Source organism: Myxine glutinosa, chromosome 2 (assembly GCF_964187855.1).
Source record: "Myxine glutinosa chromosome 2, kmMyxGlut1.1, whole genome shotgun sequence".
NCBI lineage: Eukaryota > Metazoa > Chordata > Myxini > Myxiniformes > Myxinidae > Myxine > Myxine glutinosa.
Window position 1 is genome coordinate 31,611,599 of NC_136262.1, and position 14,149 is coordinate 31,625,747.

The following is a 14,149-nucleotide window of genomic DNA, read 5'->3' on the forward strand; positions in this document are numbered from 1 at the left end:
CTAGCTTGGTTGACCTGTATGCTAGCTAGCTTGGTATACCTGTATGCGAGCTAGCTTGGTAGACCTGTATGCTAGCTAGCTTGGTAGATCTGTATGATAGCTAGCTTGGTAGACCTGTATGCTAGCTAGCTTTGTAGACCTGTATGCTAGCTAGCTTGGTAGATCTGTATGATAGCTAGCTTGGTAGACCTGTATGCTAGCTAGCTTGGTAGACCTGTATGCTAGCTAGCTTGGTAGACCTGTATGCTAGCTAGCTTGGTAGACCTGTATGCTAGCTAGCTTGGTAGACCTGTATGCTAGCTAGCTTGGTAGACCTTATGCTAGCTAGCTTGGTAGACCTGTATGCTAGCTAGCTTGGTAGACCTGTATGCTAGCTAGCTTGGTAGACCTGTATGCTAGCTAGCTTGGTAGACCTGTATGCTAGCTAGCTTGGTAGACCTGTATGCTAGCTAGCTTGGTAGACCTGTATGCTAGCTTGCTTGGTAGACCTGTATGCTAGCTGGCTTGGTAGACCTGTATGCTAGCTAGCTTGGTAGAGCTGTATGCTAGCTAGCTTGGTAGAGCTGTCTTCCAGCTGGCTTGGTAGACCTGTATGCGAGCTAGCTTGGTAGACCTGTATGCTAGCTAGCTTGGTAGATTTGTATGATAGCTAGCTTGGTAGACCTGCATGCGAGCTAGCTTGGTAGACCTGTATGCTAGCTAGCTTGGTAGATCTGTATGATAGCTAGCTTGGTAGACCTGTATGCTAGCTAGCTTGGTAGACCTGTATGCGAGCTAGCTTGGTAGACCTGTATGTGAGCTAGCTTGGTAGACCTGTATGCGAGCTAGCTTGGTAGACCTGTATGCTAGCTAGCTTGGTAGATCTGTATGCTAGCTAGCTTGGTAGACCTGTATGCTAGCTAGCTTGGTAGACCTGTATGCTAGCTAGCTTGGTAGACCTGTATGCTAGCTAGCTTGGTAGACCTGTATGCTAGCTAGCTTGGTAGATCTGTATGCTAGCTAGCTTGGTAGACCTGTATGCTAGCTAGCTTGGTAGACCTGTATGCTCGCTAGCTTGGTAGACCTGTATGCTAGCTAGCTTGGTAGACCTGTATGCTAGCTAGCTTGGTGGACCTGTATGCGAGATAGCTTGGTAGACCTGTATGCTTGCTAGCTTGGTAGACCTGTATGCTAGCTAACTTGGTAGACCTGTATGCTAGCTAGCTTGGTAGACCTGTATGCTAGCTAGCTTGGTAGACCTGTATACTAGCTAGCTTGGTAGACCTGTATGCTAGCTAGCTTGGTAGACCTGTATGCTAGCTAGCTTGGTAAACCTGTATGCTAGCTAGCTTGGTAGACCTGTATGCTAGCGAGCTTGGTAGACCTGTATGCTAGCTAGCTTGGTAGACCTGTATGCTAGCTAGCCTGGTAGACCTGTATGCTGGCTAGCTTGGTAGACCTGTATGCTAGCTAGCTTGGTAGACCTGTATGCTAGCTAGCTTGGTAGACCTGTATGCTAGCTAGCTTGGTAGACCTGTATGCAAGCTAGCTTGGTTGACCTGTATGCTAGCTAGCTTGGTAGACCTGTATGCTAGCTAGCTTGGTAGACCTGTATGCTAGCTAGCTTGGTAGACCTGTATGCTAGCTAGCTTGGTAGAGCTGTATACTAGCTAGCTTGGTAGACCTGTATTCTAGCTAGCTTGGTAGATCTGTATGCTAGCTAGCTTGGTCGACCTGTATACTAGCTATCTTGGTGGACCTGTATGTGAGATAGCTTGGTAGACCTGTATGCTAGCTAGCTTGGTAGACCTGTATGCTAGCTAGCTTGGTAGACCTGTATACTAGCTAGCTTGGTAGACCTGTATGCTAGCTAGCTTGGTAGACCTGTATGCTAGCTAGCTTGGTAGACCTGTATGCTAGCTAGCTTGGTAGACCTGTATGCTAGCTAGCTTGGTAGACCTGTATGCTAGTGAGCTTGGTAGACCTGTATGCTAGCTAGCTTGGTAGACCTGTATGCTAGCTAGCTTGGTAGAGCTGTATACTAGCTAGCTTGGTAGACCTGTATTCTAGCTAGCTTGGTAGATCTGTATGCTAGCTAGCTTGGTAGACCTGTATACTAGCTATCTTGGTGGACCTTTATGCGAAATAGCTTGGTAGACCTGTATGCTAGCTAGCTTGGTAGACCTGTATGCTAGCTAGCTTGGTAGACCTGTATACTAGCTAGCTTGGTAGACCTGTATGCTAGCTAGCTTGGTAGACCTGTATGCTAGCAAGCTTGGTAGACCTGTATGCTAGCTAGCTTGGTAGACCTGTATGCTAGCTAGCTTGGTAGACCTGTATGCTAGCTAGCTTGGTAGACCTGTATGCTAGCGAGCTTGGTAGACCTGTATGCTAGCTAGCTTGGTAGACCTGTATGCTAGCTAGCTTGGTAGACCTGTATGCTAGCTAGCTTGGTAGACCTGTATGCTAGCTAGCTTGGTAGACCTGTATGCTAGCTAGCTTGGTAGACCTGTATGCTAGCTAGCTTGGTAGACCTGTATGCTAGCTAGCTTGGTAGAGCTGTATACTAGCTAGCTTGGTAGACCTGTATTCTAGCTAGCTTGGTAGACCTCTATGCTAGCTAGTTTGGTGGAGCTGTATGCTAGCTAGCTTGGTAGACCTGTATGCTAGCTAGCTTGGTAGACCTGTATGCTCGCTGGCTTTGTAGACCTGTATGCTAGCTGGCTTGGTAGACCTGTATGCTAGCTAGCTTGGTAGACATGTTTGCTAGCTGGCTTGGTAGACCTGTATGCTAGCTAGCTTGGTAGACCTGTATGCTAGCTAGCTTGGTAGACCTGTATGCGAGCTAGCTTGGTAGACCTGTATGCTAGCTAGCTTGGTAGACCTGTATGCTAGCTAGCTTGGTAGACATGTATGCTAGCTGGCTTGGTAGACCTGTATGCTAGCTAGCTTGGTAGACCTGTATGCTAGCTAGCTTGGTGGACCTGTATGCTAGCTAGCTTGGTAGACCTGTATGCTAGATAGCTTGGTAGACCTGTATGCTAGCTAGCTTGGTAGACCTGTATGCTAGCTAGCTTGGTAGACCTGTATGCTAGATAGCTTGGTAGACCTGTATGCTAGAGACAGGTCTAGAGACAGGTCTACTGTAGAAATGCTTGGTAGACCTGTATGCTAGCTAGCTTGGTAGACCTGTATGCTAGCTAGCTTGGTAGACCTGTATGCTAGCTAGTTTGGTGGAGCTGTATGCTAGCTAGCTTGGTAGAGCTGTATACTAGCTAGCTTGGTAGACCTGTATGCTAGCTGGCTTGGTAGACCTGTATGCGAGCTAGCTTGGTAGACCTGTATGCGAGCTAGCTTGGTAGACCTGTATGCTAGCTAGCTTGGTAGACATGTATGCTAGCTGGCTTGGTAGACCTGTATGCTAGCTAGCTTGGTAGACCTGTATGCTAGCTAGCTTGGTGGACCTGTATGCTAGCTAGCTTGGTAGACCTGTATGCTAGATAGCCTGGTAGACCTGTATGCTAGCTAGCTTGGTAGACCTGTATGCTAGATAGCTTGGTAGACCTGTATGCTAGATAGCTTGGTAGACCTGTATGCTAGAGACAGGTCTAGAGACAGGTCTACTGTAGAAATGCTTGGTAGACCTGTATGCTAGATAGCTTGGTAGACCTGTATGCCAGCTAGCTTGGTAGACCTGTATATTTCAGACCACCACAAGTATATTTCAGAACTGTGGGAAACACTGGCTGTCAATAAATGCATCCCAGATACACAGAACACATGTGTTGACAACATCAAGTTGAGAAATACACTTACAAAACCATTCCAAATGATTTAGAATCATTTTTATGTAAAAGCGCCCCCGAATTTTTTTCATTTTTTCATTATTTTCATCTTGCTAAAATAAATTGTGGACATTTTTGTATATGCGCCCTTTATTTTTTGACCGAAACATGTGATTTTTTATTTTCTTTTTCTGCTGCAGGACCTGAAGACCCTGCAGCACCTGCAGCCTGAATCATGGAGCCTGAGTTCTCAACCAAGCAGCTGAAGAGAAAGCGGCCCGATACCAACTATACTGCTTGCCTAATATGTTAGAAGACAGACAGTAACGCTGGTCCTCTTCAGAAACTGACAGATCAAGGCTATCCTGCACTCCTATATGCTGTAACCAACAGAAAGGACGATGTCTCATTCAGACTTGAGAATGAGCTGGAACCTCAATGTGACTTTCTGGAAAGGAATCTTGTGTGGCACGCACAGTGTCGTGCCAAGTACACAAATCGCAAAACTGTTGACCAGAGAAAGTTTTTTTTGCAAAGCAAGAAGGCACTTCATCTGAAGCAGGACCCTCCACTGAGCCAGACAGCAGTGCTCCAAAAACACGGTTTTCAATGCCACAGACCATCAAATACAAGGAAGAATGCTTCATTTGTGAAAGAGCTCGCACTACCAAGGGGGATAGATCCCTCCTTTTGATCGCCACTTATGATAGACAGAATTCAGTCTGGAAAAAGGCAAACAAACTTGAAGATGAGGATATGCTACGCAAGATTCGTGGTCCTGATGGAAACAAGTGCACTGATATGATTGCTGACGACTACCGGTACCACAGGGACTGCATGAACTTCTACCTGACAAGACGTGTTCATAAACAGGAAAAGACAAGTACTGACGCAATTCAATATGATGCTGCACTGACCCAACTGGTATCTCGCATAGATGAGCTTATTTTCAGAGATGGTGTCATATTCTTCGTTACAGCTTTGAGGGATGAATTCCGTAAATACCTGGAAAACCATGGAGTTGACAATGTTAACTCATACAGATCTCAGTCCTTGGTAGCCCACCTTAAAAGGCACTATGAAGTATATGGCAACTGTAAGATAATGGTTGTGCCACAGAAAGGATGCTCTAGCCTGGTTTGCTCTGCAGAATTGAACATTGGCTGCATGCTCACCAAGTTGAAGGAACTAAAGGAGACAGCTGGAGAGGCAGAGTATGAAGAAGAAAGTGACGATGAGGTGACACATGATGATACCACATTACCACAGTCTCCTCCGACAACCCTGCAAAGAGAATACGGATGGAACTCCAGGACCAACGTAAGGCAGAGAAGCAGGCACTGAAGGCTGCAAGAGAAGCCAGATCATCTTCAGCCAGTGGAAGTCAGCGGATGCCTGGAAGTGAGACTGAAGACCCGTCACTGCAGCTGGAGATATCATACTTGGAGGCATCGCGGAGAGTGAGCTGCAACCTGTACAACCACCTGGCATGGTTGATAACAGATGCATCCCCAGAGGTGGGTGAGGACGGCCGGGTGAAAGTCAGTCCCAAGCAGCACGAACAAGTTCTCAACCTTGCCCAGGATGTCTGCCAAACAGTTGCAGGGATCCCAACATCAAAACACATTGGAACAGCATTGCACATCCTCAAGGAAACCAGAAGCAAGGCGACTGTGACACTCCTAAGCAGATTTGGGAACAGCATCAGCTACCAGGATGCACGGAGATATATTACAACAATGGCAAAGTCAGTTGATGAGCAGACAGCTCAGGATGGTGCCTTCATACCAACGAACCTCAAGGTTGGACGATTCACACAGTTTGCATTTGATGACCTTGACTTCCAAGAGTACACAAAGGATGGACGAGCACTGCATGGCACAACACACATCATATTCCAGCACAAGGATCCTGATGAAGACCCCACACCAATGGCTATTTTACCTCTGCTGGAAACCTGCCAATCATCCCTGGAGTCTTCTCAGCCATTTTAAACCAAGGAAAGTCACTTGAGTCTCAAAGATCGCCAAAGGAGTCGCTCCCTGGTTGGAGTTGAAACAGAGCCTAAGCTACCTGTGTGTCTGGCAGAACCTCTTGACCACCTGAGCATTGTTACGGATTCGTCACTTCCGTTGTTGTGGTTCTCATCCACTGAAAATATTTTTGGGTGCATGTACTACTATTGTTGTCGTTTAAGTGAAATAGAGATTAATATTTTCAAAAGGTAAAAAAAGTTAATGTTTTAAAAGAAACCAGAACCGGACGAAGACGAAGAGGAAGAAGAGGAAAAGGAGGCGGAGCGAGTGAGTCGGACAAGAAGCCGAGCTGCTTCGAGGTATTGAGCAAACGTTGGCGAACGAGGGTCACGAGTGAACTTCGGGTTTCCCGGGAAAGGGATTCCTGCGACAGAGTTGTTATCGCTGTGACAGATCAACCTGCGTGTCAGGTTTTGCGGTTGATTGCGAAGAGAATCGTTGTTTGAGGGCAGTTGCGCCTCGAGAAGAGGCCCGTTGGCCGTTTTTTGTCTCGCGCCTGATTTCGCATCACTCTGGGCTCTTTGCCTCGCATCAACCATTTCACCGCATCCAGAAGTTAAGCTGGTGTGTGTGTGTAACGTGGATTTTGAGTGGAAATTTGCGGTTCGCCGTAAAGGGAGCCGTTGAACATCCATATCCAAAGGGGTGATTTCCCAGTCGCCTTGAGGGCATCTTTACGCATCTTTGGCAGCGTGACTGTCACTGTCAACCGAACGGGATTCTGGTCTCGATTCAACATCGTTCTGACGATCACTGGAGCGTGGATCAACTTTGGCTTGAAGCCGGGATAGAGACATTGGGGATGTTCTTTTCCCTCACTTGGAGCACAGTGAGTTATATTGCACGAAACTGATGGCACCATCATAGGAATGATATATTTGTTGTACAATTGATTACTATTGTTTTTTGTACTGTTATTCTTGTGTGATCTTAATACAATACTTGTTTGTTGGTAACAATTGGTGTGGTTTCACCATTGATCTTTGACATACAGAATAACACATCTTTCTGCCGTGACTCCTCTCGGGGCTCGGAGGTACACCATGACTGGGGTTTGGGGAGGAGCACGTAACAGCATCCTGTGGCATTTGGTGCATATCTGCCCTACTGTTCTCTTGGAGGACCTGAAACCAAGCTGCACTGCTCCAACATGGAGTTCATTCCAGGCATTTCTCATCTCAGATGCCACCCCTGCAACTGTGATCAGCTATGGTCCTTTCTTTCCCAAGTCACCAACGGACCCAGATGTGGTTGAACAGTCAGTTCAGTACTGCATGGATGTGTCATGAAAACAGGGCCAAGAGTTCACCATCATCACATATGACCAAGCAATCTATGAAGTGGTTCTGGGTTTGCAAAAGAAGAACCACCAGAAGTATGCCAAACTTATCTTGCATATGGGTCGCTTCCATATTGCTCAAAATTTCCTGGGAGCAATTGGTCATTTGATGCAGGCCACTGGAATCGAAGACATCATGGTAGAAGCTGATGTCTGTCTCCGTGGAACAGCAAACAAGATCATCAGTGAGAAAGACTACTACGCAATGCTGGGTGCCCACGCTATGGTGCATGCGGCCATGTTCGCCCTACACTGGGAAGCATTTGCCAGATGGTTGATCATTGAAGAGAGGACCTGGAATGCATGTCTGTGCAATGTCCAGCTACTCCTAGATGCCCTGTCAGAAAAGGATGTCGAGAAGGCATCTTCTACATGTGCTGATGCAACCGCCCAACTGAAAAAGCTGTCACGTTTGATGGCTGGGTTTGATGAAGTATGTATGTCACCTACCACAAAGCTATGGCTAATGTACATGGACATGGTGATGATTCTAAAACGGTTCATCCACGCTGAGTGTGCAGGCCTGTGGGAGGAACACCTGGCTGAAGTAGAAAAGATGTTACCATACCTTGTAGCTGCTGGCCACTACAAGTATGTATCCTGCCTGCCTCACGACCTAGAAGCAATGAGAAGCCTACCTACACTGGCTCTGAACATCCATAGGGAATTCAAGGATGGGCAGTTCACTGTACGTCAAACAGAAGGTCGTTTCAATGGTGTCTGGCCAGACATGGCACTCGAGAAAACCTACAACCGTGATACCAAGACAAAACTCTTCACTGGCATCAGTCAGCAGCCAGCGGAGAAATACTTGCGAACTCTTTCAGTTCTGACAGCAGTGTCAGAGCAGACAAAGTCTATGGCACACCTGGATATGGATGACACCAAACACCATGAGGACTCCAACAGCCAAGGCACAATGGAGGCTGAAAGTGTTAGGAAAATAACAGATGTCATCAACAACCAGATGATCAATCCATTCACATGTGAAGAACAGGAGCTGATGAACCTCAACAGGCCACAAAGCTGCATCTGCAGACTTGGTGAGTGCCAGTGAAAAAGGACTGGAGGCACTGGCTGCAGCAAGAAAAACAGACAGTGTGAAAATAGCCCCAATAAAACTTGCCACATTTGCAGAAAAGCCAAAAAAGTCACTGTCCATGGCACTCAAAGCCAAGAAGGTCTACGAGGAAGAGAGTGCAGTTGTCCGAAACCTGTACTTTGTGCAGGACTTGGATGAAGACAAGAAGGTGGACGTCTTCAGTCATGAGTGGGCAAGTTGCCCAGCCTCCCTGTTTGAGCCAGATCCATCCCTTGACCAAGGTTATGCCATGCGTAAAGGGAACAAGGCCGACTACTTGGCTGCAATCAAGACATCCCTTGGCAGCTCATGGAGGGAAGTGGACAGACTGCCACCATCCGACAAGCCTGTTGTAATGGTAGTAGATGCCATGGCATTCATCCAGCGTCACCAACATCTTGGGAGCAGCACCTTCCATGAACTGCAAGTAAAGTACCTGAAGCAGCTCCTCAGTAGTATCCCAGACAACTGTGGCTGCATCCACTTTGTCGGTGATCGATATGATGTCTCCCCAGCTGAAAGTCTGAAAGGTGAGGAACGAGAGAAGAGAATAAAGACCTGCCCCAGCAAGATGAAGGAGTACAAGCCACACGATACTCTCGCCATACCCGAATGGAAAGGCTTCGTTCACAATCCACTGAATAAAGCAAACCTGTTGAACTAGTCACTAGTCACTTCCGCTTCCGGTCTTGCCGGCGAGGTTTCGTTTATTTGCAGCCGTCCACGCTCTCCATCGAAATCGAAGTTAAGTAATTGTTCCCATTTGTATTTTCATTATAACTGTATTTATTTTATGGTGTGTGTACGTATAGTGTCCGGAGGAAGAATCTCGGTGTAAATCTTTCATACCTGTATATAAAATCGTGTTAATTCGTGTCGTGTCTTTTGAGGCCTTGTACAGTGTCCAACCTTGAGGCTTTGTTTTTCTCACAGCGGTCCGTCGTTTGTGCTCCAATAACTTTCGTTCTCTGTTTTTCCCAGTCTTTTCACCCCACACGTCCTTGTTTAAAATCTCCACTCAAAAAAAAAAACCCCCAAAAAAACATTTCCTTCTCTGTTCTTATTCGTTGTTCTTATTCGTTCGTTCGTTCTTCGACCACGTGTTTCTCCCCCATTTCCCCAGATAGTTTTCACTGTTAAACTTTAAAATGTTTAAACTTTCCCCTCAAGTTCTGTATTCTGTCGTATATTATAACACCTTTTTCTTCTTCTTCTTTAAAAGGTTGCTTTCGACTTGCTCACCAAATGTATTCATCCTAAAAAAAAATTCCATCTCTTACAGTGCCTCTTTTCTACATTCCCTAAACTCTCCTGCACTCCATCCTCCCTCCAGCGTCCTTAAACGTATTTTTGACTCGAAGGTCACAAGAAACTCATTTTGCAATAAATGTTCGTTTCCCATTAATCGTACACTTTCTAAAATCCAATCTCACCCCTCCCCTCCAAATCTTCCCCATCACCCATCCCTTTCAAATCTCCCCCCTTGCCCCTTGCCTCCTAAACTCCCCCCACACCCCTCCCCTCCAAGACTCCTCCTCGCCCCTCCCCTCCTAGACTCCCACCTCACACCTCCCCTCCAAATCTCCCCCATATCCCATCCCTTTCAAATCCCTCCCCTTGTCCCTTCCCTCCTAAACTCCCCCCTAACCCCTCCCCTCATAAACTCCCCCCTCACCCCTCCCCTTCAAATCTCCCCACCCTCATTTCTTCTCCATTTCCCACCCCTCACCCCTCCTCCTCAAAGTGTCCTCCCCGCTTCTTCCCCCTTCCAACTCTCACCTCCATCTCCCCCAACCTTCTGCCTCGCTCTTCCCCCTCCTCAAATAACACCTCATTGTGCCTCACCCAATCACCATCAAACCTTTTGTCCGCCCCATCCTTCCCTTTCTCCGAGCTATTCTGAAATCTCTGACACACCTTCAACAGCTCTCCCTACCTCTTCCACCTCTTCCACATCTTACCCTACCCCTCCTCCCTCCTGCTCTGTATCCGATGCTCCCCCTTCCTCTTCATTAACGGTATGGACCTCAAACATCCGGGGCCTTCGCTCAAACTTGACTGATCTCTCCATACAGGTTGCTTCTGACAAACCAGACGTGATCTGCTTAACAGAAACTTTCCTCCTTCATGATGTCTCTGATTCCTTAGTATCTCTCCCGGGTTACTCCCTCCTCCGGTATGATAGACCTGAGCCTCGTCCTGGAGGTGGGGTTGCTATCTTTATCAAAAACTCTCTTCCTCACTCACCCTCCACTGCACTCTCTCCACCTCACCCCCAGCAATACCTCTGGCTACGGCTTCCCCGTCGCTCCCACCTCTTGTTCATATGTGTGTTGTACCGTCCACCAAACAGTGATGACTCCATCTACATCTCGCTGTCTGATAATATGGACCAACTTCTATCTACTCATCCCAACTCTCTCTTCCTCATATGTGGTGATTTCAATTGTCACCATGCCAGTTGGCTGGGAGTGGGTACCTCTCTCACCAGCCATGGCTCCTCAGCAAAGGACTTCTGCGACTCACTGGGACTGACACAATCTGTCAATTTCCCGACCCGGATCTCAGTCAACGGAGCATCTTCTCTTCTGGACTTGGTTATGACTAACTTCCCTGAAAATGTCTGCTGCTCTTCTTTTGCTCCAATCGGCTCATCTGATCATGTGCTTGTTAAAGTGGACATCTCTCTGACCATTCTCAGGGAGCCTGCTCAGCGTCGACGAGTCTGGCATTTCACTCAGGCCAACTGGCACGGTCTTCAAGCAGCCATCAATCATCTGGACTGGTCCCCCATCTCTACCACCTCTGACATCAACTCATCCTGGCAATTCTTCCAAAGTAAATTGCTCTCTCTCATGCACAGATTTATCCCATCTCGTCTTCAGTTGTCATACCCTTCCTCCCGTCCATGGTACACAGAATCTTGTGGTGAGGCTGTTGCCCAGAAACAATTTGCCTTCGTCTCCTGGAAAGCAAATCCAACGGAAGGAAATCTCATTTCCTTTCACAAAGCCCGAAACAAGTGTGTGTCCACCCTCAGGAGAGCCAGGAAACAATATCTCTCCATTCTCAAGACCGAACTCTCTTATCTGTCTCCCTCTTTCAAAGCCTGGTGGCATCTGGTCAAATCTGTTTCTGGTGTTTGTTCCCCCTCCATCCCCTCCCTTACCTCAAATGGCTACACAGCTGACTCCGCACGTGAAAAAGCTGAATGCCTCAACTCTGTGTTTGCTCTAAATCTTGTGTCCCAAACCCATCCCTCTCTGTACCCACCGTACCCAGTCGTACCCAGCTGCTCCTGGACTCCGTGTCCTTTCCTCCTGACAAGGTGGAAAAGTTTCTGTCAACCCTCGACTCTGATTCTGCAACTGGACCTGACGGCATCAGCCCACTGGTGCTAAAATCCTGTTCTTCCACTCTTTCACTCCCTCTCTCTGTTCTCTTCACCCTCTCTTTTGCTCAAGGTCAACTGCCATCTGCTTGGAAATCACCCAACATCACCGCTTTACACAAAAAGGTGCAAAAACAGATCCTAGCAACTACAGACCAATCAGCCTTCCCCCAATTATCAGCAAATTCATGGAATCCATCATTACTTCGGATATGAAATCTTTCCTCTTCTCCAATGGCTTGATCTCTGATCATCAATTTGGTTTCAGACCAGGTCACTCTACTCTGGACATGCTGCTTCTGCTGTCTCAACAATGGATGGAGGTCCTCAATGCCAAACAGGAAATAAGAGCTGTCTCCCTCGACATATCACGTGCCTTCGATACGGTCTGGCACCCTGCTCTGCTCACCAAACTCTCCTCCTTTGGTATCCATGGAAATCTCCACGCATGGCTGGCGGACTTCCTCTCTAGTCGTAGTCAACGTGTGGCCCTGAATGGGTTTCTCTCATCTCCTCTTCCTGTTCAGGCTGGAGTTCCCCAAGGCAGTGTTCTGGGCCCTGTGCTTTTTCTGGTCTTCATCAATGATCTCTCTGACTCTCTTGAAAATCCTCTCTATCTCTTTGCTGATGACTCCACTCTCTGCCGCTCCATTCCTCATCCCTCAGATCGGCAGTCTGCAGCCTCCTCACTCTCTGCAGACCTGGACAAAATCACAGACTGGGCAAGCAAGTGGAACATGTCTTTCAATCCTGACAATCTCACACTCTTATGATGTCTCTCCGAAAAGACCGACTGGACAACCCTCCCATCTACTTTCTGAATAATCCTCTCCAAGAAGTTCTGTCACTCAAGCTTTTGGGTCCCACTATCTGCCATGATCTTTCCTGGGAAAACCACATTTCCAAGCTGGCCTCCAAAGCCAGTCGCCGACTGGGCATCCTCCGTCGTGCGGTCCTTCCTTGGCACACCTGAGCTCCTCACCACATACAAGGCTTTCATCCACAGCTCAATGGAGTACTGCTCTCCCCTCTGGGCTGGTGCTCCTGCCTCACACCTAGCTCGTCTTCACGCTGTTGAAACCAAAGCGTTCAGAATCATTGGAATCTCCCACGATGACGCTATCTCCGAGGGCCTTTCACTTACTCACCGCAGGCAGGTTGGTGGTCTTTCCGTCTTCGCCCGACTCCTCTCCGGCCTAGCCCCCCCAGCCCTGTCTGGGCTCTGTCCCCCAAATATTCCTACAGGTCGCACAAGATCTGCCTGCAGCCCTCTTATGGTTAAACTGCCAAAATCAAGAATCTCTGCTCACCTTCACTCCTTCATTCCTCTTTTCTCCCGCCTCTGGAACAAACTCCCTCACTTTCTTCAATCCCACTCCTCCCTCCAGGTCTTTAAAACAGCTGTTCACCACCATCTCTTATCTTCCCCAATCCAAAACCTTTTCTACCCCCGCTAATTTCACCCCAAATCCACTTTTTTGAGGTGCCGACTTCTTTCCTGGAAGTCCTTGGTGTCCTTGCGTTTTATACCTATCCTGCCTCCCCCCAGGCCCTCTCCCTCCCACCCATCTCCCGATGTCCCTGCTCTCAAATGTTGTGTTTGTGTGCTTCCTTCCCTTCTCTCCCCATCTTGTTTACCGCTGCCCTTTTTATATACTTTGTTTGCTTGTTTGTTTGATTTGTTTGTTTGATAAATGTTAGCTCTTTCACGAGCCTCGATTCTGTATACAAAAAAATATATAAAAAATTAATTAAAAAAATACATGGGAGAAGCATGGGCAGCTCAGAACAAGTCACTTCCTGCAGGATGCACACTTTTTATTGGTGGAATGTTCCGTGATCCTGGTCACACTGTCCTGTTGTCAGCAGATTGTCAGGTTGAGCTTCCAGAACTGTCCTGTGAGAAGGATGGAGGCAGATACCAGGATGTTTGCCCACATTGCATACTCAGTACAACATCTGCACCACAAACGGGCTGTAGTGGTGGCTACTGACACAGACGTGATCATGATGTGCATATACTACATCACACACCTGGATGGCCTGCAGGAGCTGTGGGTGAAGAAGATGGATATCTACCTACCTGCTCATGCAATCGCCGAAGCCCTGGCAGTGAAGTATGATGTTGAAGCTGCAGATCTTACATCCATGCTCCTCAGCACCTACATACTGACTCGATGTGACACAGTGAGCTATCTCTACAGAAGAGCAAAAAGGCACGCCTACAAAACTGCCGTTGATCACCTGGCAGACCTTCTGCCCCTATGCAGATACGGTGACCCTGAAGAAAGCCTGGATGTTCAGAAAGATGTTGCGACAGCAGCTGGGCGATACATGGTGTCACTGTATGAGAGGAGTGACTTCGGTGGTAATTTGGATGCACTGCGAGCCCATCTCTTTGGTAACATCAAAGGAGACATGCGTTGCCTTCCACCTACCGAAGATGCCTTCCAGTTACACCTTCGCCGAGCCCTGCATCAGTTGGCTGTATGCAAGCGAGCACACACGTTTCAGCCAACCTACCCTGCTGCCACTGAC